Below are 24,393 nucleotides of genomic sequence, written 5' to 3' on the forward strand. Positions count from 1 at the left end.
TTCTATTCTATTGGTCTTTCTTTCACTCATTTATTTATTTATTATTATTTTTTGTAATGGAGAATGAACCCAGGGGCACTCTACCACTGAGGCACATCCCAGCCCTTTTTGTTTGTTCTTTTGAGATAGGTGGCTTGCTAAGTTGCTGAGGCTGGCCTAGAATTTGCAATCCTCCTGCCTCAGACTCCTTAGTTGCTGGAATTACAGTTGTGTGCCACCACACCTATTTATTTATTTATTTTTTATTTTTTTCTTAGTTGTTGATAAATCTTTATTTTATTTATTTATACGTGGTGCTGAGAATCGAACCCAATGCCTCACACATGCCAGGCAAGTGCGCTACTGCTGAGCCACAGTCCCAGCCCTATTTATTTATTTTTGATTTTTTTCTACTTATACATAAAGGTGAAATTCCCTGTGGTATATTTACATATGTATATAGCATAATTTTTAAAATATTCATCCCGCATCTCCTTCCTTTTCTCATTCCTCCCCTCTCCCTCTCAATCTCTTTCTTCTACTCTACTGATCTTCTCTATGTCTTTGTAATATCTAATCCTCCCCTCCCTCTTTCTATTATTTTGCTCTAGATTCCACATATAAGAATAAATATTCAACTCTTGATGTTCTGAGTCTGGCTTATAGAGCATGACATTCTCCATTTCTCTCCATTTATCAGCAAATGCCATAATTTCACATTGTGTATCTATACCACAGTTTCTTAATCTATTAAGATTAAGAAACTGTGGTATATATACACATCTGGGTTTGTTCCATAATTTGGCTATTCTGAATTGTGCTTCTATAAATATTCAAGTGACCATATCACTATTGTATGCTGATTTTAATTCTTTTGAATAAATACCAAGGAGTGAGATAATTGAGTCATCTGGTGGTTTGATTCCTAGCTCTTTGGGGACTCTCCATGCTGCTTTCCAGAGTGGTTGCACTAATTTGCAGTCACACCAACAATGTATGAGTGTACCTTTTCCCCTACAATGTCATCAGCATTTATTATTTTTCATATTCTTGGTCATTACTGTTCTGACTGGAGTGAGATGAAATCTTAGTGTAGTTTTGATTTTCATTTCATAAGGTTTATTTCTTGACTTACAATCTGCTTCCATTGGCTCATGTGTCCACCCTTAAGCCAGTACCACACTATCTTACTACTTTGGAGTAAGTTTTGAAATTCGGAAATGTGAGTTCTACAGCTTTGTTCTTCTTTTCTAGATTATTTTGACTATAATGAATCTTCTGCATTTCTATTGGCATTTTAGGATCAACTTGTCAATTTCTGGAAAAAAAAAAGGCAGCTGGGATTTTCATATGGATTGCATTGAATCTATAGATCCAAAGATTACTTTTAGAATTCATTGCAAAAAGTTGCTAAACTGAATTGTTGTTTTCAAGCACTTGAGTTTTTTCCATTCTCATGTAAACTGTTAATAGTTTATTTTACCTTATCAATAAAGGAGATCTGAGCTGGGCTTGGTGGTGCATGCATGGTGTAATCCCAGGGACTAGGAGGCTGAGGCAGGAGGATCACAAGTTCAAGGCCAGACTCAGCAATTTAGTGAGGTCTTCTAAGTAACTTAGCAAGACTCTATCTCAATATATATATATATATATATATATATATATATATATATATATATATATATATATATATATATATATAAAGGGCTGGGAATGCTACTTAGTGGTTAAGCACCCAGTACCAAAATCAATCAATCAAGTAGATCTGTTAAGACCTTTGCTGATATGCTTTGACACTGATTTATTTATAACCCCACAACTCACTAATGTCTTAAATCATTCACCTGCCAGTTAATTAAATTTATAATAGGGTTCGTGTATTAGCTATGTATAGAGAGACAAAGGAGAGGAAGAAGCTGATAAAAATTTGTTGAAGTAGTATAACTCAGTCTTTTGACTGTAGAAGCACATTCTAATGTGCTTCATCAAGCACAGGACGTTAAATAGATCGGTAGTTTCATTGAGCGTTCCTCATCATTATGTAAATAGATAAATGAATCTTAATGCCAAAATGTTCTCAGGGAGATTGAATTGCTTTTTTATTCAGATGTTATGAAATTAGAAAGTATTGTTTTAATAAAAAGCATTTTGAATGAACCATTACAATCACCTCAAACTCCAGAAAAGCAAGTGTATTTAAATGAAAAAAAAGGTAGAGTTACTTTTAAGGGTGTAGAATTATAAACCCAGAGGGTATTTCATGTATATATATATATATATGTATATATATATATATATATACATATATATATATATATGTATATATATGGGTTTGTGCTTGATTTCATAAAGAAGTTGGTAGGTCAAATAATTTTAAGATGTTATAAATTAATCTAGGATACCAAAAAAGTTATTGCAGACATAAATCTTTAAAATGTTGTTCACAAAGCTGTCAGTCATGATCATACCAAGAGAATAAAAGACACTTAGGCTACAAAGACAAACTCCAAATTCCCATGACTCAGTCTAGCTTGACTTTGAAGTAGGCTGGACCTCTAGAGCAACTCAGAGAGGAACTGGGACACAATGAATCAGGCAGGACTTGGGTTTGCATATATGTCTCAATAATAAAGAGTAATTAACATTTACAACATAGCATCTTAAAGGAGCTGCAGATTTGAGCTGAGTTGACCTTGAACTACTTGGACCTGGCTGGAATGTTACAATTAAAGAAAAAATGTTAAAAGCTTGTTTCCCAGAAGGTAGGGCCATTTGATGTAGTATATCTATGAATTACAGGAATACATTGGGGGCTGGCAGCATGAACAACCCATAAGAGGTCTTATTCTTGAAAAGAGTAAGGTGAGATGCTTTGTTCAGAGCTGGGCTCAGGGCCATCCAGGACTCAGGAACTGAGACAATGAGTCCATCATACAGCCTGTTCAAATGAACCTGAGTCTTGGTATGGAAGGCTGTACATGATATGTAGGTCAAGGCCAAGATCTGAGCACATGTAGCCTGTGGTGGCCCATTTTGTTCCCTATTTTCCCACTAATGTTAACAAAATTCCTCATGAATTCTTACCTTAAACAAGACTAGATGTTACTGAAAGTGTTGGTACATTTAGTCGTGTTAGAGAAGGGCTCATATTTCTCATTGGTGTAACAAGAACCTCACGGTTCTTTTCATTATTAGTTTTTTTTTTTTTTAAACAGTGAACATTATGTTATACTAGGTCCTATACTAGGATTTGGGAATATGGAGATGGAGGGGACCTACAACTTCTGATGGAGGCCTATTATGCCAGATTTTTGGGTGGATCCTACTATCATTTTCCAGATGCTAATTGAAGTCATTGACATTGATAAAGTCACACAGATTCTGTAAAGTAAGGAAGAGAGAAGCATTAGTGTTGAAACCCTGGAGAATCTTTACAGCACAGCAGTGAGAACTAATGAATGCTATTGTCTTAATACACATTGCTGTCACATCAGTGAATTTACATTTGAAAAGCACGAATAAACTTGCAAAACATATTCAAAAGAAAATTATCACAGGAAATACAGTCACAGAACATTTTGAAACTAGAAATTTAGAATTTGGGCCAATCATAAAATCCAAAGTACTTTAGAATCAAAGAGGAAGTTCAGGTATGAGCTATATTAAGGGAGTAATATAGATAAAGTGATCCAAGTTTCTGAGCCCAAAGCAGGCTCTAATAACTTTGTTCTTATGGGAACCATGGGGCATAATATTTAAAATGGAAACTGTCTGAAATGCTTGATTGAGATCAATACAGAACACTCAAGTCACAGAAAGACTGTTCAGACATTAAAGCTATGCAACTAAGAGAAATAAGGGAGCAAGATAGTTAGACAGCATGGACCAGAGTATAACTTCCCTGGTAGGACAGGGAAAAACTCCTGGGAATTTTGGGATGCTTGGAAATTGTAGATGAAAGCAGGTTTTAGTAAGAGTTATGTGCTCTATGTAATTGGATTCCTTTGTGGAGGGATGGTGCTTTTTTTTTTTTTTTTAAACAGTTGCACCTGCTTCGATGACATTGCTTATCTTAGAGAATTTTGGACTCCAAACTTTACTTCGGAGAATTGACTCTTTTTGTGTTATTCTTATCTTCTTGGTTTATTTTTCTGGGAAGTTGATAGACTCTGGATTCTGCCATGGAAACACCAAGAAAAAGATTTTTTGAGTTGTTCAGCTAGAGATGAAGGAAAGGGTACCCTGGGGAAAAACACCAAGGCCATCAAAATGAGAGAACAGAAAGGTGACTCCAAAGCTCAAGGGTGAGAAGGTTGGTTTCTTGCCACAGTTATCACTTTGCTACGGTTAAATTCCAGTCAAGAGCTTTTCTCTGCCTTGGAGATTTTATTTAGTGCTATTTTCTTGTGACAATGGCTCTCAGCTGTAACAGGGGAGCCCATTGTTTGGTTTGGAAGAGTTCCATGTGTGACACTGATATTCCCCCCCCCCCCCCCCCCCCCCCGTCTCCTTTCACATCCAAATGTGAAGTCTTACCTTAAACACTCACAGACCTGTCTTAACATGACATTAGACACTCACAGAACTTCTTAATGTGGTTTCCTCTGTCCATCCCTCTCACTTTCTTCCCAGCTGGAACCCATTCCTAAGGCCAGGTCAGAGTGTCCCAGAACTCAATGCATCTCACAGTCCTCAGCTCCACTGTTTAGCACTAGCATACTGGACCCTTCTTCATCTGCCTGCCTACTGAAGATTTTCTCATTCCTTAAGACCCCACTCAGGTCTTTCTTATTTTATAGCACTTTCCATAAATGCTGCAGTCACATTGATTGGACCTTGTTTCTGGAATGGGAGTTGAGTAGTGGGGAGAGGAGCCTGTGATTGCAGAGATAGATTATTGTGGGGCACAGTGGCATATGTCTATAATTCCAGTGACTTAGGGGGCTAAGGTAAGATCATTGCAAGTTCAAGGCCAGGCTGAACAACTTAGTGAGACCCTGTCTCCAAAAAAAAAAAAAAAAAAAAAAAAAAGAAAGAAAGAAAAAAGAAAAACAACCACCAGGTTATTTATATGAAGTCTGAAATCTGCTGACAACTTCCTATAGTTGAGTTAATCTAATGATCAATGCTTTGACCAGAGGTTTCCAGTGGTTTGAGCAATTTTTTCCCCAAAAAGGCTTTTAAAATCCCTTCTGCCCTCCTATCCTATCACAATGTTTCGAAGTTTCTTAATGAATGTGATGCTGTACAAGTTGACCATGTGATTACCACAGCCAACAAGTAACTTACTGAAATATGTATATTTGAAAATCACTAAGAGATTGGTTTTGCCAACTTGAAAATGGTGGAGATTGGTTGAGGCAGGGGGAGGAGAGGAAAATATCATCCAGATAAGGGGAGCATCAAGGACAGGAAAGGGAGTGGAATTCTATATTAGAGCAAGTAATGTTAAGACACTATTCCTTCCTAGAAACTCTTTACTCAAATTATACTATAATAAGTCTTCAAATAGTTGCAAAGTATTTCCTTGTTTCAATGTACTATAAAATCCTCTACCATTCCCCTATTGGATATTTAATTTTTTTCTATTTTTTTTTTGAGAGAGAGACAGAATTTTTTAATATTTATTTTTTAGTTTTTGGCGGGCACAAAACTATGTGGTGTGAGGATTGAATCCAGCGCCCCACGCATGCCAGGCGAGCGCGCTACCGCTTGAGCCACATCCCCAGCCCTTTTTTCTATTTTTTTTCTTTTTTTTTTGATGCTGGGGATGGAACCCAAAGCCTTGCCCATGATAGGCAAGTGCTCTACCACTCAACAATATCCTTAGTCCTGTTTCTAATGTTTTTATTAGCATGAAGAACACTTTAGTGACCATCCTTCCTCATCTATATGTATGCTTTTTTCTATAGTTCATGATTTTTTTTCTTAATTGCTTGACTCCATGAATATAAGCAAGCTGTTCAGAACTTTTAGGGCCATACCTGCTTAAAAAAGTCCTCATAGCCAGGTGTAGTGGTACACACCTATAATCCCAGTAACTCGGGAGGCCAAGACAAGATGATCCTAAGTTTGAGATCAGTCTCAGCAACTTAGCCAGACCCTGTCTCAAAATAAAAAATAAAAAGGACTAGGGATGTAGCTCAGTGGTAAAGTGCCCCTGGGTTCAATCCCAAGTATGAAAAGAAGGAAGGAAGAAATGAAAGAAGAAAAGGTCTCATCAACATTTAAATTATGGATTTTAACAAAGTATCTGCTAAAAGTGGGAGTTGTATGTATGCATATATTTTCTTAAAAAAAATAAAAACCATCATTCATGGAATTGTACAGGTTTTTTAAAAGGATTAAACGGGGGTGGGGTGGGGTATAGCTCAGTGGTAAAGTGCCCCTGGGTTCAATCCCTGGCCAAAAAAAAAAAAAAAAAAAAAAAAATCCCCATAGTTTCATGCTTCATAAATCAATAAATACCATGGTTGATCAACAAGAATCACTAACTTTACTGATTGATAAGGAGTTATTGCACTTATACAGCCATCTCATTATAAGTCTACTAAACGTTTCAGTATTTTAAAAATGTGCCAGACTTTTTCAAGAAGTCAACTTGAAACTACTGGGATAAATCAGAAGCAGGTGTGGGAAGGGCAAGCAAGAAATAGCTGAGTAGGTGGAAAAAGAGGATGAGAGAACACAGTAGATAAAGGGTAATGGTTAATAGCAATTAGTAAATATCAAAAGCAAATAAGGATAAGACGTGGCTAATGATTGTGCTAGAAGTAGGGTGGGCAAAATGAAAATATAGGATCCAATAATTCTTCAAAGGCTGCTTGGGCAAGTTAACTGGAAAATATGACAAGAGTTTGCTCTATGAGCTACATGATGAAGACAAAGGTCAAAGATGAAAGCTGTGTTTAAAATTCCCATCAGCTGTGTGACCAGCAGAGGATGAATGATCAAATGAACCACCTTGGGCAGTTGAACAGCTTTACTTGTCAAAACCATTAGCCATGAACCTTTCTTTAGCAAGCTACCTTTTTAAAAGTAAAGCCAACCCCAGATGGCCACTGATTAACTTGAGCAGTACTTTTCTCACAGTTGCAAGACAAAATTTGTGGAAAATAGATAAAACCTTACTCCACAGTTTATTAGTCCAATAGCCAGTGGTTCTGTAATATATGATATAAAAAGTCCTGAACTCTCATTTTAGTATCTAAAACATCAAGAGATCATACTTGGGTGGTCAGACATATATATTCATCCAATATCATTTTGTTAGTCAGGAGTTCAGTGATGACAAGATGGCAGAAACAGTGTTTAAAAAAATACCACTGGAGGACAAAACAGAGAGAGGAATCATTATGTCCCTGTCCCATCACCATGACAACTCCCGCCGCTGAGGGCTTATCACCTTGACTGCTCCCACTACAATTTTGGTATTTTAAAATGACCAATGGGAGTAAAGTGGGCAGTATTGCCACTAGATTTTCTAAAGTAACCAATGTGGGAAAATTAGACAATATTTGAATTAGGCATCATAAAGTAACCAAAAGGAGCAAATGGGGTAAGGTCTTCAATCTGGTCCATATAGGAAAAAGACCACCTCACAGCTTGGCATATGACACTAATTTCTAGTTGTTGGGGCCTTGAGCCTCTCTTTCTTGCTTGGCCCATTCCTCTCTACCTTAAGGAGTGCTACTTCCACCTTCAGCTTCAATAAATCTATACTTTGCTTGTTACTTCTGTGTGTCTTATTCAATTCTTTGTTTGAGACACCAGGGACCTGGACCCCAACTGGATACCCCAATTGTAACAATTTCAGAATTTCTCTAACTATCAGATAAATACAACTCATTATACATTATAGGCAGTATATATAATTTTTCTAATTATAAAAATATGACTTGATTATTAGAAAAAGATGAAAGGTATAGCAAAAATCAAAGCTGCAGGATTACTGTCTACACCACCATAATTAATCCACTTATTCAGGCCATTTCAGAATGTTTTCTTCCTATCTTAAAATGCATTTTTAGAACAGACTTGAGACCATACAACATACAAGATTTATATTCATACTAGCTATTTTAATTTACCCACCTAAGAGTAACCATATATTCTGAAAACTGATTTGAACCAAAGAAATGAAGACTTTGATAAACAATCAGGCAGAATAAATGAATAAATAAGTAAAATCAGGCCAGTACCTTCTTACTTTCACCAATCAGAAACTCACCCTTTCACTTCCTCATCCTGTTTATTGAATATCCTTTACTCTTACCTTTCCTTCCTAATCTTCTCCTCCTTGAATATACTTATTTCTATTGATTTTTTTGTTTCTCTATTATGCACTAAATTTGAGAATTGACTTACATGATGTCTTGTTTTCTAATTTTTAAAAAATATTTTTTAGTTGTCTATGAACCTTTATTTTATTTATTTATATTCAGTCCTGAGAATCAAACCCAGGGCCTCAAACATGTAGGAAAGCACTCTACTACTGAGCCTCAACCCCAGCCCCTTGATTTCTAATTTTTAAAAGATTATATCTTATCTCACTTTTACTCTTTGAGAGTAGGGGACATCAATTATAGCTTTTATACTTGTTTTATTAAGTAGTTAACAGCCAGGCATATAGTAGGTGTTAAAGAAATACCTAGGGATAACACCAAAAGTGTTTTAATAAATAGAAGAGATGTAATAAATTATCCATACCCATATGGATAAATAAAAGCCATAGCTATAGTATACAATATGGCAACCATTAGCCGCATGTGGCTATTAAGCATGTGAGTTGTGACTAGTATGAATTGAGATGTGCTGTGAGTATGAAGTACACTGGATTTCAAAGACTTGTATACATAAAAAAGAATATAAAATATCCTAAATATATTTTACATTGGATGCTTGTTGAAATAATATTGTGTATATATTGAGTTAAATAAAATTTATCATTCAAATAATTTTTTCTCTTTTTACCCTTTTTAATGTGCTACTAGTAAATGTAGAATCACATTGTACATATATTTTATGGGACATTGCTATTCTGTATGACAATAAAATGTAATGTTTGAGGTGATTCTTTCTTTAGGGGAGAAATTTATTCTATTTCCAGATAAAATACATATGCTTTTCAATGGATAATAATCATTTGCATTTCTAACCATTTTCTACAACTTAATTTTTCTACCCTTTACAGAGTTATAAAATAGCCTAAACAATGCAGGACAATCAAAGGTGCACACTTGTATAGATTCAGATAACCAGGCAGGGTTGATATCCAAATGATAATAATCTTTTGCACATTTCTGAGTTTTTGAAGATTTTTTCCCTAGGAGCATCTTTCCATATTCTTTTGTTACTTTTCTAAGTGAATAAGACAAAACCACTTTTTCTTTTCTAGTTAATATGGACAAAATATATTTCAAAATGCACATAGACCAAAATCATTGCTTTGATAACTATGATGTTCCCAGTAATAAGGGTAAAATTGTTGGAAGTGATGCTAATGTTTAATCATATAGAATAAAATCAAGCACATTTAAAATAATTAAAATAGTAAAATCAAGTAATTACATTTTGTTGTTATTCCTTAGCTCATCATACTGTTGTCCAAATGGATGGAAATCAGGTTCTTTTCTACTTTTTAATTATCTGGAAACAAAACCTGGCTGTTGGTTGACTAAATCTAGTATCCCCTCAACCCCACCTGCCAATTTTTAATTAATTAATCTGCTATTTCTTATTTATTTTAATTGACAAACAAAATTATGCATGTATTTATGGTATGCAACATGATGTTTTAAAATATGTATACATTATATGAAATGGCTCAATGAAGATAATTAACATGGATTATTTCACATACTTATCATTTGTAGTGAGTATACTAAAAATCTACTCTTAGTGATTTTCCAGTGTACAATATACCGTCATTAACTGTAGTCACCATGTTACATGACAGATCTTTTGAACTTATTCTTCCCATCTAACTTGGAAGCCTTTGATGCCCCCATCCCCACCTCTACCCTCAGCCCCAAGTAACCACTATCCTACTCTCTGCTATGTGTTCAATATGGTTAGATTCCTCATGTAAGTGAAATCATTCAGTATTTGTCTTTTATATATTTTAAAGGAAATTAATTTTTCTGTTTAAATAAAAGTTCTCTGGAGACAAAAGCAATTCTGGGTCTGATCACTCTGCTATGGAGATTAACAAATATTAATTAGCTGATGCCTGCTGTGCAGTGGAATTCGCAATCAATGAAGTATATAATAAAAGTGGAACTTTTTGGTGTTACCATTTCTAACACTTTAGAAAAATATATGTAAAGGAAAAAGCTTTTTATGAAAGTTATCCATTTAAACACCCCTTTTAGTCCAAAAAAGATTAAAAATGGCTAAGAAGAGATTACAGCAACATGTTTTGTTTCAAATGTTTTAACACATCCAAAAATTTAAATAGACAACTGTATGTGAAAGTTAGCTGCTCCAAGCTTGGTTTGATACTTGGGATATTTCCTCTCCTGCTCTGGCTCAGATCGGGGAATTCTTAGTGGTTGGATGGAAGAGTAGGGGAGGGAGAGGCAGGAAGATCCAGCTATGGTTCCACTTTCACCCTAAGATCCCACTTTCAGTGTGCCCTGGACTTCAGATTTCAGGGTCAGTTTCTCTGGCCCAGACTGGCTGTGGAGTTGAGGTAGGTGTTTGTGTTATTAAAGAGTCTTCAAAGGACTACAGAAGCCTCAAGCCTCAGTCTTTTCACTTAGCTCTATAGGAGGAGGCTTTCTTGCAGAAATGAGCCAGGAAGTTCCTCACTGTGTTTGATATTGGTGATGTTTTTGAGGCATTGTTTGAATAATAAAAAGTTAAATACAATTCTTAAAGCTTACTTTTTGAATGTTAGAATTGAGAGGGCACTGAATAATTTCACAAAAATTAGAAACACACACACACACACACATACACACACACACACACACACACACACACAGTGTTGTGGGATTCTTGCCCAGAGATATGGCACCAGTGCATTCAACAGGAAGAGGTATTAGTGCCAGCACTGGCCCAGTGGGTTTGTATCCAAAGGCTGAGCCCTGACCACAGGAAGCATTACTTAATATACTTCTTGTTAGTTCTTCTATACATGCTTATTCTTTGTCTCCCATATAGGTGACAGACATTTTGATTGGGCATTCTATTCCTATAATATAGAGTTACAACAGTGTTACAACAGAGTTGTGGAATGTGTACATTGATACTGGTGGTGCCATGGTTCCTTTATTTTGAGAAAGTCCCTATCACAATTGTAATCACTAAAATTTCATTATATTAGTGGGGATAAGAATTATAAGGTTTTCCTTATAAGTATCTCTTCACTGTCAGTTTTGCTGTCAATTTCTTTCCCTATTCTATTATTTGGAATTTTAACATAAAAGTAATAGTATTAATAATCACCTCATTATTTTATAAGATTTCACTCTTACACTAATATATAATCTTTGTGGAAATGTCTATTCAAATCCTTCACCTGTTCTTTGATGAACATGTCTTTAAATTGAGTTTTAAGAGTTCTTTACATATTCCAGGTACCAGTCCCTTACTATGTGCATGATTTGTACAGAATATCCTCCCATTCTGTAGTTTATCATTTGAATTTCTTGATGGTAATATTTATAGCATGGATGGGTGAATTTGTGAATGAAATCCATGGACAGAAGGATGAGAGCAAAGAAAACAGAATTTACTAGAGTACTAGAAAGAAAGTAGACCTCCTGAAGAGGGAAAGATCTAGTATCTAGGAGTTGTTATGGGCTTGATCTGTCCTTATAGGTCTTTGGTGAGATGATATGTAAGTCTAGGATTCAGAAAGGGGACCAATCAACTCTATTTTTGTCTTCTTCAGCAAATCTGAAGAAATGTGATTTCTAAGCCTTCATTAGCACAAGGGTGGGATTGAGTGCCGCAGTCTGGCTGGGCACAATTCAGGAGCCACTTGTTAAAAGAAACTAACTTTATTTTTAGAACCACACAGGCCAAACAAAACAGCTCCTCAGGAAAAACCCTCAGAGCCCAACTGCCACCACCGGCTTCCCACAAGCCTCTCACACAAAACACAAGCCTCTCCACTGCCCCCACTCCTCCTGCTCTTGAGGCCGATTGGCTGGGTCGCGTGGGTGGAGCCAAAGAAGTCCCCCAGTGAGCAGCTCCGTGGTCTGAAAGGGCAGGGAAACAGCCCAATGAGCATCACCGCAGAGGAGCCAATCAGCTAGATGTTGCTGAGGCCGCTGTGAGCCAATCATCAGCCGGCAGCTGGAAGTTTGCTGGCAGCTGGAAGTTTGCTGGGACCCCTTTGGCTGTGGCTCTCAACAATTGAGAGTCTGTTGGCACCAGAGGACCTTTTCAGGATGGTCATGTCTAGGGGCTGATAAGGAACTGTTCTTGTGGCTAGGGCCAGCTGGGTCAGAAACGTCCCAATCCTTTCTTCCTCCTTTTCTTTTCTGAGTCCCCTTTCCTGACTGCTTGTTGTGGTCTATCTTCCTGTCTCAGCTTCACATTCATTTATTGGCCATCTATTATGATCCAGGTTCTCCACAAGACTCTGGGTATATAAAAATGACTAACATAATTTTACTCTTAGCCTAATGGAAGATTAGGATGATCAGAGCACCCTTCTAATCCTCCTAAAAGATATATGGCTTGTAATGTCCTCAGCCATATGATTGAAATCTATGGTAGACCAATTGCAAACATTCTCCATCCTTAGGCCCATAACATTCGCCATGTGATTTTGCAGTTAATCTCACTAAAGGAGGAGAGTCTATTTCCTTATCTCTTCCATCTGACCTCACCCATGTGCTTTGCCCAATAGAGAAGGTCAAGGCCACAGGAGGCCCTACATCTTTCCACTTGTTTCCTTAAATACCTCTGAATTTGTCATGAAAACATGCCCAGGATAGCCTGTTGGAGAATGGAAGACATATGGAACAGAGCCTTATCAACTTGACTAAGGCCAACCTAAATCAATCAACTGAAGTTGACCCACTAGACAAGAGAGCAAGCCCCAAGAAGACCCTCAGACATATGAATGATAGATGGGTTGCTATAAAAGGAACAAGCCTGGCTCTTCCTCTCTGTCTGCTTCCTGCCTTGTCACATGATCTTTCCCCAGCACATGTTCCTGCCAACCACCACAGGGCCTTTGTCAGAGCCTGTGCTATGCCATTTGGACTTTTAGCCTCCAAAAACCTTCAGCTAAATAAACCTCTTTTCTTTATAATGTTAATTGCCTCAAGTATTTCACTGTAGTGATGAGACACTGACTAATACAATTTTGTAAAGAGCTTCTGGCAAGTTACTGTGCCATTTATTTCCTTTTTTTAGAAAAGTAATCAGATGCAGATTAGTTTCTTTCTGATTATCCTGAAGTAATATGAGATGAGAGAAGAGGACATGGCCTGTGGCACCTAAAGAAGGTCCATTTTCAGTAACAAAGCTGGAAAACTTTTTGTGTTCTTCCAGTTTGTGAGTTTATTATAATTGGAAAGCCTTTCCTTTCAGATATAGTTTAAAAGGTTTTTTCAATTTCTTTGTGAGATATGATGAGCTGCTGGAAAATCCTGTCTAAATTGCTTACATTGTGATGCCCACTTTTTAGGGGTTATCTATTTGCATCTTATTTTTCATTTTCTTTTAGTGTCTATGCTAAGAGATGTGTGTGTGTGTGTGTGTGTGTGTGTGTGTGTGTGTACATGTCATATATCACATAACAATGCTTCTGTCAATGATGGACTGCGTTTTTTTTTTTTTTTTTGGTACCAGGGATTGAACTCAGGCGTACTCGACCCCTGAGCCACATCCCCAGCCCTATTTTATATTTTATTTAGAGACAGGGTCTCACTGAATTGCTTAGTGCCTCGCAGTTGCTGAGGCTGGCTTTGAACTTGCAATCCTCCTGTCTCACCTCCCAAGCCGCTGGGATTACAGGCATGCACCACTGCTCCTGGCTGGACTGCATATTTGATGTAGTCTCATAAAATTATATGAAGGGGTTGGGGATATATCTCAGTTGGTAGAATGCTTGCCTTCCATGCACAAGGCCCTGTGTTTGATCCCCAGCACCAGCCACCCCCCACCCCAATTATATGACCTAGTGACATTGTAGCCATCTTGGTTTGTGCACATACAGTGTGTTGTTTGCACAACAACAAAATCAAGTAATGACCTGGGGTAAGCCTAGGCTCCTTTAGTCTATCCAAGGTAATGGTGGTACCCAGGCTCTGGAGTGTTGGGTAAGAACTTGTGCTAGGCTGATGGTAAAGTTTTTTTTTTTTTTTTTTTAAATTCCATATGATTAGATTCAATGGTGTGTGGGCTTCTGTTTGAATTCTGGCTCCAGTCTCAGTAAATGACACTTTTTAAATCTGTTGTAGTAGTTTTGTGTGCGTTAGGATCATTGCAGTAAATGTTTTGGATTCCTCCTGTGGGTTACTTTCTATTATGGGTTGAATTGGAGGCCCCCCAAAAGATAGGTTGAAATCCTAACCCCCAGTACCTGTGACCTTTTTTGGAAATAAAATCTTTAAAGATGCAATCAAGTTGAAATGAGGTCATCAGGGTACACACTAATCCAATATTACTGATGTGTTTATTTTTGGTTCTGGAGATTGGACCCAGGGCCTTGCTCATACTAAGCACATGTTCTACTACAGAGCTACACCCTGAGTCCTGATGTATTTATAAAATGAGAGGATAATTCTCCATGAAGACAGAAGACACACAGTGAGGAGGCCATATAAAGATGGGACCAGAACTTCTGGGGCTACCAGAAGCTAGAAGAGGCCTGGAAGGATCCTCCCAATAGGGGTTGTGGAGGGAGTCTGGCTCTGTCAACACTTGGATTTTAGATTTATGGATTTTTTGATTTTCCAGAGAGAACAGGGTGAAAATAAATTTCTGTTGTATAAAGCTACCAAGTTTGTGGTTTTTTGTTATAGCAGCTAATACACCTTAACAGATGGTTCTGGAACCACAGAAAGACAATCTCATTCTTTGGCTATATCTTCTTTTGAAGTGTTTGTCAAAAATAAATATAGTCCTTACCATGCTGCAAACTGGTTTCCAGAAAGGAAACCTCAAATGGCTTTAAAGGGCATGACTGAGATGACAATATTGTCTTCAAAGTGTCCAGTTCTAACGTCACAGAAACACCATGACCAACATGTATTTTACTGATGCATATTAAAGTGGCCATGATGTTCAGTATAGTGACATATTCGGTTTCAGAAACAGAACTGGAACAGATGTGGTTGCTAATAAAAGCCCAGGGTGTTTTTTTTTTTTTTTTTCCCTTGCGGTTTAACTAATTAACTCACTAAGAAATATGCTGATGATTTGCCTTTCCAAGTTGAAGTTGCTAAACTGTTTTGGGTGAACAAATTTCTTCAGCACATGAGGTTACAGGTTGATGTTAGAGGCAGCGTGTCTCTGCATATGCATCTGTTGCCTCCAGAGCATTTGAATGTTTAAAGAAGATTTAAAAATTCCAATTCAGCCCTTCCAAAGTCATTTTGAATCCTAGGAAGTGGAAATGTAGCTCGCACCTGTATTTCCCAAGGGACTGATGCAATGCAGTTTGTATAAAATAATCATAGTGAGAGAGAGGAAAGAGTAGGTCTTTGCATTAAAATAAAATCAGCCCCAAAATCGCCCTTTTCAGGGTCTGCCTTTCAAAACCCCATTTAGCTTTTAAAGAGACTTCTCTGTGCAGACTTGCTTTGATGAGCTGCTCTCATCTCAGTGATTACTTCTGACATTTAGCTGCACGTACAATTAACCAGAGCCATTCTTTCCTCTTGGAGAAGGACTGTGTGCAGCTAATATGCGTTTGTAACGTGTTCCCTTGACTTGCAAGAGTGGCTACGGAGAAGTAGTTACAATGACGCCTGGAGTAATTTCAAGTTTGTGATGGAGAACCCGGCCACTCACCCTGAGCAAAGCTAGGTGTGGTTATTGGCACATGCCTGCTCTGCCTCCTTTCTATTCCTACATTAAAGCTCCTTCAGTTACCAGGTAAGCTGGTACTTCTTATCTCAGGGAAGGAAAAAGAAAATCAGATAAGCTTCTCCAGGGATTAAGAACTCCATATGCCACCCCTACAGGTGACTGCATTTTTGTCTGAGGTGCTGAATAAAACACAAGGAAATGACTCAGTAAAAGGATTGAAATTTTTGTGATGGGATTTTAAATATCAAAGTGGGAAACATTTGTTCTTCTTGGCATGACCTTGCTGGGGCTTAAATCTGACCCAGCAGTAGAACAGGCAGAGAAGGAATAAATCAATATGAGTGCAGCAAGGATCTAGGGTAGAGATGTTGTTGGAGGTTACATTTCCCAAATCTCTTTGCAGGGCAGTAGGGCCACATAACATTTCATCGTTGTGGCTTGTGAGTGGAAGGGATGAGTCACTCATGGCTGGAGGTGATTGAGAAGCCCTTTTCCTCCCTTTCTCATCTACTGAGCCCCTGAGAAGTGGAGCCACACATGAATTTGAATGACCACAAGGAGGGAGACTGCCCTGGATTATTTTGAAAACCAGAAATAAAGTTTGATTGATCTGAGTCATTGTTTTGTTTGACCTCCTTAGTTGTGCTGACTCCATAACACACAACACATTGCTGCTTGTTTCTCCTTCACTAGCGTAACACTGAGTTGTGTTACATGAATTCTGTGTCTCATGAATTCAAGCAATGAGATTCACAGACTTTGGAAGGTGAAGGCAAAGTATGAGAACTTATTAAAGCAAAGTACAGTAAAGCTCTCAAAGCTGGGAGGAGACCTGAGAGGGTTGCCAGTGAATGGCTATTGTCTAGGACTTTATATAGATCTGTAGGTTTAAGGACATCAGCTCCTGGCCCAATCCTGGGTAAGGCACTCAGCATCCATGAGGCATGCATGCAGCTTTTAGACAAATTGAAATATTGATCAAGCCCCTTTCCTTCTTTGGAGAGGCTGTGGACTCCAGGTCACATATGTTCCAATTTAAAAATAACCTTTTTGCAATTTTCTCAGCAAAAGCCTGCAGCTGCTGTTTGCACTCTGCTGCTCTGGCAGTTGCCCAGGAGCCCATTTCTCTATTCACCTAGCCTTATTTTTTCCTCCTCACTTCACTAGTATGTAAGTTCCATAAGGGCAGAGACTTTAGTCTGTCTTGTTTGTTGCTGCATTCAGGCAACAAACAAGTTTCCAGAATATTGAAAGTGCTTGATTGTGTTTGTTGAATGAATGAATGAATAAGTGCAAGGCATATAGTTATGATTTGATGGAACTTAGAGATCTTAATTTTGGTTTAGCCAGATACCATGACTAGAGCATTTCATTTGAAGTGATTTTTTGTGTCTGAATGGAAAAAGGGGATGGAATCCCAGTTCAGAATAATTTACTGAGAATTACATTTTGAAAATCTGCATTTGTTATCTATTGCTTGTAACAAATCACCCTCCAAATATCATAGCTTATAAACCAAAAAGTCATTATTTCATAATTCTGAGGGCCAAGCCCTAGGAGTGGTTCTGAATTAGAGTCTTTTATGAGGTTGCAGCCAACTGTCTCCTGGGGATGAAGTCATCCAAAGGCTTGACCGGGGTTGTTTCCAAGATGGCTACTCACCTGACTATTGTCAGGAAGCCTTACATCAACATGGCTATTGGCCATAGGCCTTCTTCAGTGCCTTCCCACATGGCCTCTCCATAGGCTAGCTCACAGTTAGCTACTGGCTTGCCTTTTAGCATAATTCATTTATTTTGCAGGTTTTGGGAAGGAAGCCAGGGCCTTGTGCATGCTGGCAAGTGCTTTACTCTGAACTCTGCCCTATGTCTCATCACATTCTCTTTGATAAGAGCTGATTCACCAACTCTAGTCCATATTCAACGAGGAGGGTCAGGCTCTACAACTCAAAGGGAGGCATAGCAAAGGCTTTGTGGACATATTTTAAAAACTACCACAAAGTCTTATTTCGAGGTTGTCATTTTTAACAGACAACAGTCATTGAAACAAGTACCTGATGCCAATTAATTTATCGTTTAAGAGATTATAAAATGTTTGTTTAAATGCACATTTCAGTTGCTATGAAATTTAGAAGCAGTTTTCTTTCTGAAGTGTAAGAAAGTATCAATATTTTGTTCAAAATGAATATTTTATGTACTTAAATCCTCTTTAATATACTATCATATCAAAATACCAAACATGTATTAGGGTTTAGAATATCAAACTTTTTTTTTTTTTTTTTTTTTGGTACCAGAGATTGAACCCAGGGATGCTTAACCACTGAGCCACATCCCTAGCCCTTTTTAAAAAATATTTTATTTAGAGACAGGATCTCACTGAGATGCTTAGGGCCTCACTAAGTTGCTGATAGTGGCTTTGAATTCATGATCCTCCTTTTTCAGCCTCCCAAACCACTGGGATTTAGAAAATCAAACTTGTAAAGATTACATTGCAAAGACTGAGTATAAGATGAATGAAGATCACATGTATGTGTAGTATATGGAAATGTATTTTAAAAAAACAGAAGGACATCATTTTTATTTATTATTTGTTAACTAAAAAAACTCCCAAAATTTAGAGGCATGTGTGTATCCTCCAAAATATATACCAAAAAATCTGATAATTATGTTATTAGCCTCTGTATATGCCATTGCCCTTGAAAATCATCTCTAATTGACAAAGATATGATTGCAGGCTTGGGATGAGTACAATAAAGAACTCACATTGCAAAGCATTTTCATTGACAGTATTACATTTGACACAGCAACTCTGCAAGCTACATATCATCGCTGACATTTTACATATGCAACAACCTGAGGTTCAGATGTTAAAGACCTTGGCCAGGACCACGTAGCCAGCAAGTGGCACGATTTTCTTTTTTCAAACTTGGAATAATACATGTACACGGTTCAAAAACTAAAATGATATTTTGAAAGTACAGACTGATAAGTTTGCTTCTACTTATTCCCATCTGCCTGGTCCCTCCTTGCCTCCTATGATAACCTCTTTTGTCAGTTTGGTCTATTTTTCCAAATGCAAGCAAATATGAGGATGTTTTCTTATTTTCCCTCCTTTTTACATAAAAAGAGTATAGGATAGATTGATGATTGCTTTGATTTTTTTCACTTAGTATTTCCTGGGATTCTCTTGGTACCACTAGATGGAGATCTTTCTCATTCTCTTTTTATGGCTACATAGTTTTCCTTTGCATATTTATTCAGTCAGTCCTCTTTTGATGAATTCTTGGGTTGTTTCCATTCTCTTGCTATTAATAGCTTTGCTTTCAATGACTAACATAGATATACTAATGTGTTATTTTGTATAGGAGCAGATGGATTTGGAGGCTCATTGTCAAGAAATGGGAGGAATGGGTTTTGAATCCAAGACTGGATGGATGTAGGATGCTCTCCCCACACAGCTTACCTGAGCTTCTGCTTTTCTTGGCTGCATTTTAGCCATACCAGTGCAGATAATAAATAATCATTTTGATTCTCATCTGTTATTTTTGTGCTTCTAATCCCCTTAGGAGTCCCCAAAGGGCAAATGGAGTGACCAGGCAAGATTATGGCATCCCAAAGCCACTGACACTACTATCATCAATTCCAGTTTTAAAATCTCATCCTCTTTCGGGGGCTGGGGTTGTGGCTCAGTGGTAGAGCACTTGCCTCGCATATGTGAGGCACTAGGTTTGATCCTCAGCACCACATAAAAATAAATAAATAAAATAAATGTGTATCAAGAACTAAAAAAAAAAAAAAAAACAACTCATCCTCTTTCCATTATACCATCCATGGGGTAATTTAGAGCAGGGCTTCGGTACACAGGAGGAGTTGGGAAATGCAGCAATGGCCAAATGCCATTTGGGCGATATTTTTAGTTACCTAAATAAACTGTATTTCCACAGTGTCTGCAGAGCTTATGGTTTGTGTGCAGTAAATAAAATGATGGAATGCCACAAGGGAGCCCAGCCAGATGACTCCATTTGTGTGCATTCTGTTCCAGAGGAATCCCTTAAACAGCAGACGGGCTCTGTGTGATTCAGCGAAGGAGCACAAGCTGCTCTCCAACCACTGAGTTTTCTTTCTTGTTCCTGTTATTGTGTGCCAGTCTCACCACAACACGCAGAGAGCAGTTTCCCAGCTAAAATGGGGACATTAAATATCTGGAGATCTGTGAGCAAGTGAGTTTTGAAAACGCTACTTTGGGCACAGTTGAATAAGGTTTGTTTCCATAGAATGTGTTAGTACTGCTAATAATATTATGAGGGTGCTATGTTAAATTGTTATCCAAAATCATTTGAACACAAACTCTTTTCTTCATCACCCTCCCTCTGATCATAGCAGGAAAAGTTCTCTATCTGCCCCCTTTCCTCACTGCCTGGCTGCCCCTTGACACAGGGTATTGGGGATTGAACCCAGAGTCTCCCACATGCACACATACACTTTTCTTATTTAAAACAACAAATGTTAGTTAATGCCTATGCCCATTATCTATCTCTTGTCTCTTAGCTCCAAATCTGCTATTTGCTCTTGGTTGAATGCTGGAAGGTTTCTGCCTTACCCACCTACACAATGTGAAGCTTATTTTTAATTTTTTTTTAAAGAGAGAGAGAGAGAATTTTTTAATATTTTAGTTTTTGGCAGACACAACATCTTTGTTGGTATGTGGTGCTGAGGATCGAACCCGGGCCGCACACATGCCAGGCGAGCGCGCTACCGCTTGAGCCACATCCCCAGCCCGATGTTAAGCTTCTTAGTGGAGGGAGCTGAGGAGGCTCTGGAGGAGGAAGGGTCTCCCTGCTCTTGATCTGCTTTGCTTGTCTTGCTCCTGTGGCACTGGGCTGGGCATGTGGGATGCCCAGTGGAGCTCACCCTGGTGAGTGTCAGTAGAACTCCCAGAGGTAGCTTCATGGTCAGTTTTGCAGGTGCTACAACTGTGGTGGGCTTGGTGACAACACTTTCCATGGGTGTCGTGGCAGGCTTCCTCATGAGTTTGGCTGCACCTTCTGCAGGTAGTGCCCTAGTGGCTTTCTGGAGAGGTCAGTCAATGTGCTCACCACTTTCCCAGGAAATTCAATAGCATTTCCCAAGGAAGCTTCTCAGTAAATTTCATCAGTACAGAACAATGATCAGTTTCCTTTCCATCAACCTTGGCCTGCTGGTCACCTATATGGGGATTCCAAGCCTGCCACTCTGACCCACTGTTCTGGTCATGAATCTCAGTGTATAGACCAAACCTAGTCCAGGGCAATCCCAGAATAACTGGCAAACTTCTTTGCCATCCAGGGGGCTGCAGCCACACCCTCTCTAGCAAGGGCTGAAAGCCAGCATTTGGGAGCCCTCCTTTCTAATCGCAGTCTAAGTTTGCTTCTTCCTTGATATTCTCCCTTAGTGGGCTTCCTCTCTCCCTCCCTTCTTTCTATTCTCCTTCTCTTCCTCCCTATTTTTAAAATTTAAGATGTTATTCACATACCATAACATTTACCCTTTGAAAATTTATAATTCTGTTTTCCACTATATTCACAAAGATGCACAATTATCACCACAATGTAACCCAAAAGATTTTCATTACCCCCAAAAGAAACCCTATATCCATTAACAGCCACTCTTTGTTTCCCATTTTCTGTCCCTATAGTTCCTGATAACCACAAATCCACTTTTAATCTCTATAGATCTGTCTTTTCTGGAGTGTTCACATAAATGTAGTCATATAAACTTTTTTTTTTTTTTGGTGTAAGCATCTTTCACTTAGCATACTATTTTCAGGGTTCATCTATGTCATGGTGTTACAGAGCTGGGGCCTTCCGGGAAACTGAGGCATTCAGAGACCCCCCCCCCTCCACCTTCTTCAAACCCCTATTCTTGCAATCATGCCAGAAAGATTTCAGACATATTGCTCAGAGTAACAGGCATGAGTTGATTGAAGGGATAGGAAAAAGAAAAAGGGGCATTCTCAAGGGACAGTCCTTTCAGAGAGGAGAGGGACAGTGTGTGTCTTCTGTTCTCTAGCTTTATTGAGAGTCCCAGAGAAGTCTCCAGAGAGTCCTACCCAGATCCACATCTTGAGTTTTGACTGACAGCCATGACCACTCTAGGACACTTTGGCCCATTGTGACTGCTTCTAACTGAAACCAGTTCTTATGGATTTTATGGTTGGGGGAATTATCCTCAGATATCCCTGAGTTTTGGGATCTAGTCTGTGTAAGGGTCACAAAATCTCACTCTTACTTCAGGGTAACTTGTGTTCTTATTGGCATTTTGGGCCTGCAGATAACAGGTAATTTACTGAGAAATGTAACATTCCTGTCAGCTTAAGTCGGTCAGGGTCACAGGTAAGTTGCTTTTTAAAAAAAGAGATTGTGGGAATCAGCACAGTGAGCCCAGTTTGCAGAATTATTCCCTTAACCTAATGTTCTCAAGTCTGTCTGTTCCCTGTCAGTGGGATGCATGAGAATTCCATTCATAGCTGAATAATATTCCATTGTATGGAAATAAACATTCTGTTTATCCTCAACTGATGGACATTTGGGTTGTTTCCACGTTTTGGTTGAATAATGAATAATGCTGCTATGAACATTCATGTACAAGTGTTTGTGTGAACATATATTTTCATTTCTCTTGGGTATATACCTAGGACTGGAATTGCTGGGTCATGTGGTGACCAAGTTTAACTTTGGATTTGACCAGTCAAGTATTAGGTGATTCATTGCCTTAATAAAAGATTGACCACGTTATCTTAATTACCAAACAAACAGCCTTGGTATATTTAAAATACAATCTGGCCTGGCGTGGTGGTGCATGCCTGTAATCCCAGCTACGAGGGAGGCCCAGGTAGGAGTTCAAGGCCAACCCGGGCAATTTAGTGAGACCGTGTCTTAAAATTTAAAAAAATAAAAAGGACTGGAGATGTAGGTTACTGGTAGAATACCCCTGAGTCCAATCCCCAGTACCATAAGCACACACAAAATAACAATAACAAAAACCCAAAAATATAATCTGAGGCATCGTCGTGAATAGCTGATAATATGGGTTTTGGCAACAGGCAGGCTGAAGTCGGACTCCACCTCCATCATTGATACCTGAGATGTGAATGATGGGCCTGGATCAAGTCCCCCCTCTATAACTGTTTGCTATATTGAGGCACATTCCATAAAAGAAAGAGCTGAGGATGATTTCCCCTACTCTGGTATGGAATTAGAACAATATTTTTTAGTGACTTGATGTATTAAACTTTGTTATGTTGCGTGTGGAAATGAAGTCTTCTGTTTAGTTAAATATTCTGGCTGAGAGAAAATAAAATATCACAGACTCACTACAGATAGATTGCAAATTATTTTGCAAATAATTTGATTACAAGAAATACCCACTCCACACTAAAAGTCCATCAATAGCGCTTTGTGATGGTTTGAAGTGGATTTCCAGAAATCAAAAGTGATGTTGCCTGTCACAACTTGAGGGATCAGGAAGTAAAGCCAGACACCACCAGATAATGAGATGGCAGTTCAGCTGAGGTGGGGCAGAGAGGAACTTTCTCAGCTACTCCAAGACCAGACACATGTGTGGTTGAGTGTTTTGAATATTTGTGACTTTAAGGTAATCAGAACTGGTTCCTATATCTTCTCGTTAAAATATACATGAATAAATTGTGCATGTGTTATGTAGAGGTACACTGTAGTCATTCATTACTTGTGATTGAGATCAAGCTAGTAAAAGTTTTAGTAGTAACTGTGAAGAGCATTTAGCCTTTGGAAATTCTCAGCAATTTCCTTCCCCTCAATCAAAGGGCTTTCTAGTGGTAAAAGCATTTCATACAGTAAATGTATTAAATGCTTTCTCGGATTTTACTATTCCAGTTAATGATTCTATTTTCTTCACAGAGCTATTGACTGAAATGAGAGTGATTTTCATACGGGAGGCATGATTACACACTTAATGTCTGAGGGCTTCCAGCAGCCTCTCTTGGTGCTATCCTCTGAAACTGCAAACCATTAGAACTGGAGCAAGTCTGTGATTGAAGCAGGTCCACTTTCAGATGTGGTTTCTCTGGCTGCAGAGATTTTGGGGGCTTATCAACATCCTATGGAAAAATGAGTCTCTAAGAAAGCCTACATTAACTGCATAGGCAATGGAGAAAAAAATAATAATTCACCTGGGGTGGAGGGCCATGCATATGGATGACACAAAATTATAAATACTCAGGCCCTGTATAATCCATGTGCATCTAATACACTTGCAGCAGATCATGCTGAATGATCTCAGAAATTCAGATTATTGTGCAATGAGGGAAAAATCTAGGGCAAGGCAAGTGGGGGTGGATACTTTTTGCAAACATCTTTCCATATATTCTTTATGTCTAAAACTTCAGAGAAATATGGGT

General features: G+C 38.3%; 1 long non-coding RNA gene across 1 annotated transcript; it reads left to right on the forward strand.

Moving 5' to 3' along the window:
* The first annotated feature begins 15,821 nt into the window (after nt 1-15,821).
* Nucleotides 15,822-16,592, forward strand: LOC144371647 (uncharacterized). The gene is made up of 2 exons (XR_013431599.1): nt 15,822-16,044; nt 16,382-16,592. It is a non-coding gene; the product is annotated as an uncharacterized LOC144371647 (long non-coding RNA).
* Nucleotides 16,593-24,393: the final 7,801 nt, after the last annotated feature.

Source organism: Ictidomys tridecemlineatus, chromosome X (genome assembly GCF_052094955.1).
Source record: "Ictidomys tridecemlineatus isolate mIctTri1 chromosome X, mIctTri1.hap1, whole genome shotgun sequence".
NCBI lineage: Eukaryota > Metazoa > Chordata > Mammalia > Rodentia > Sciuridae > Ictidomys > Ictidomys tridecemlineatus.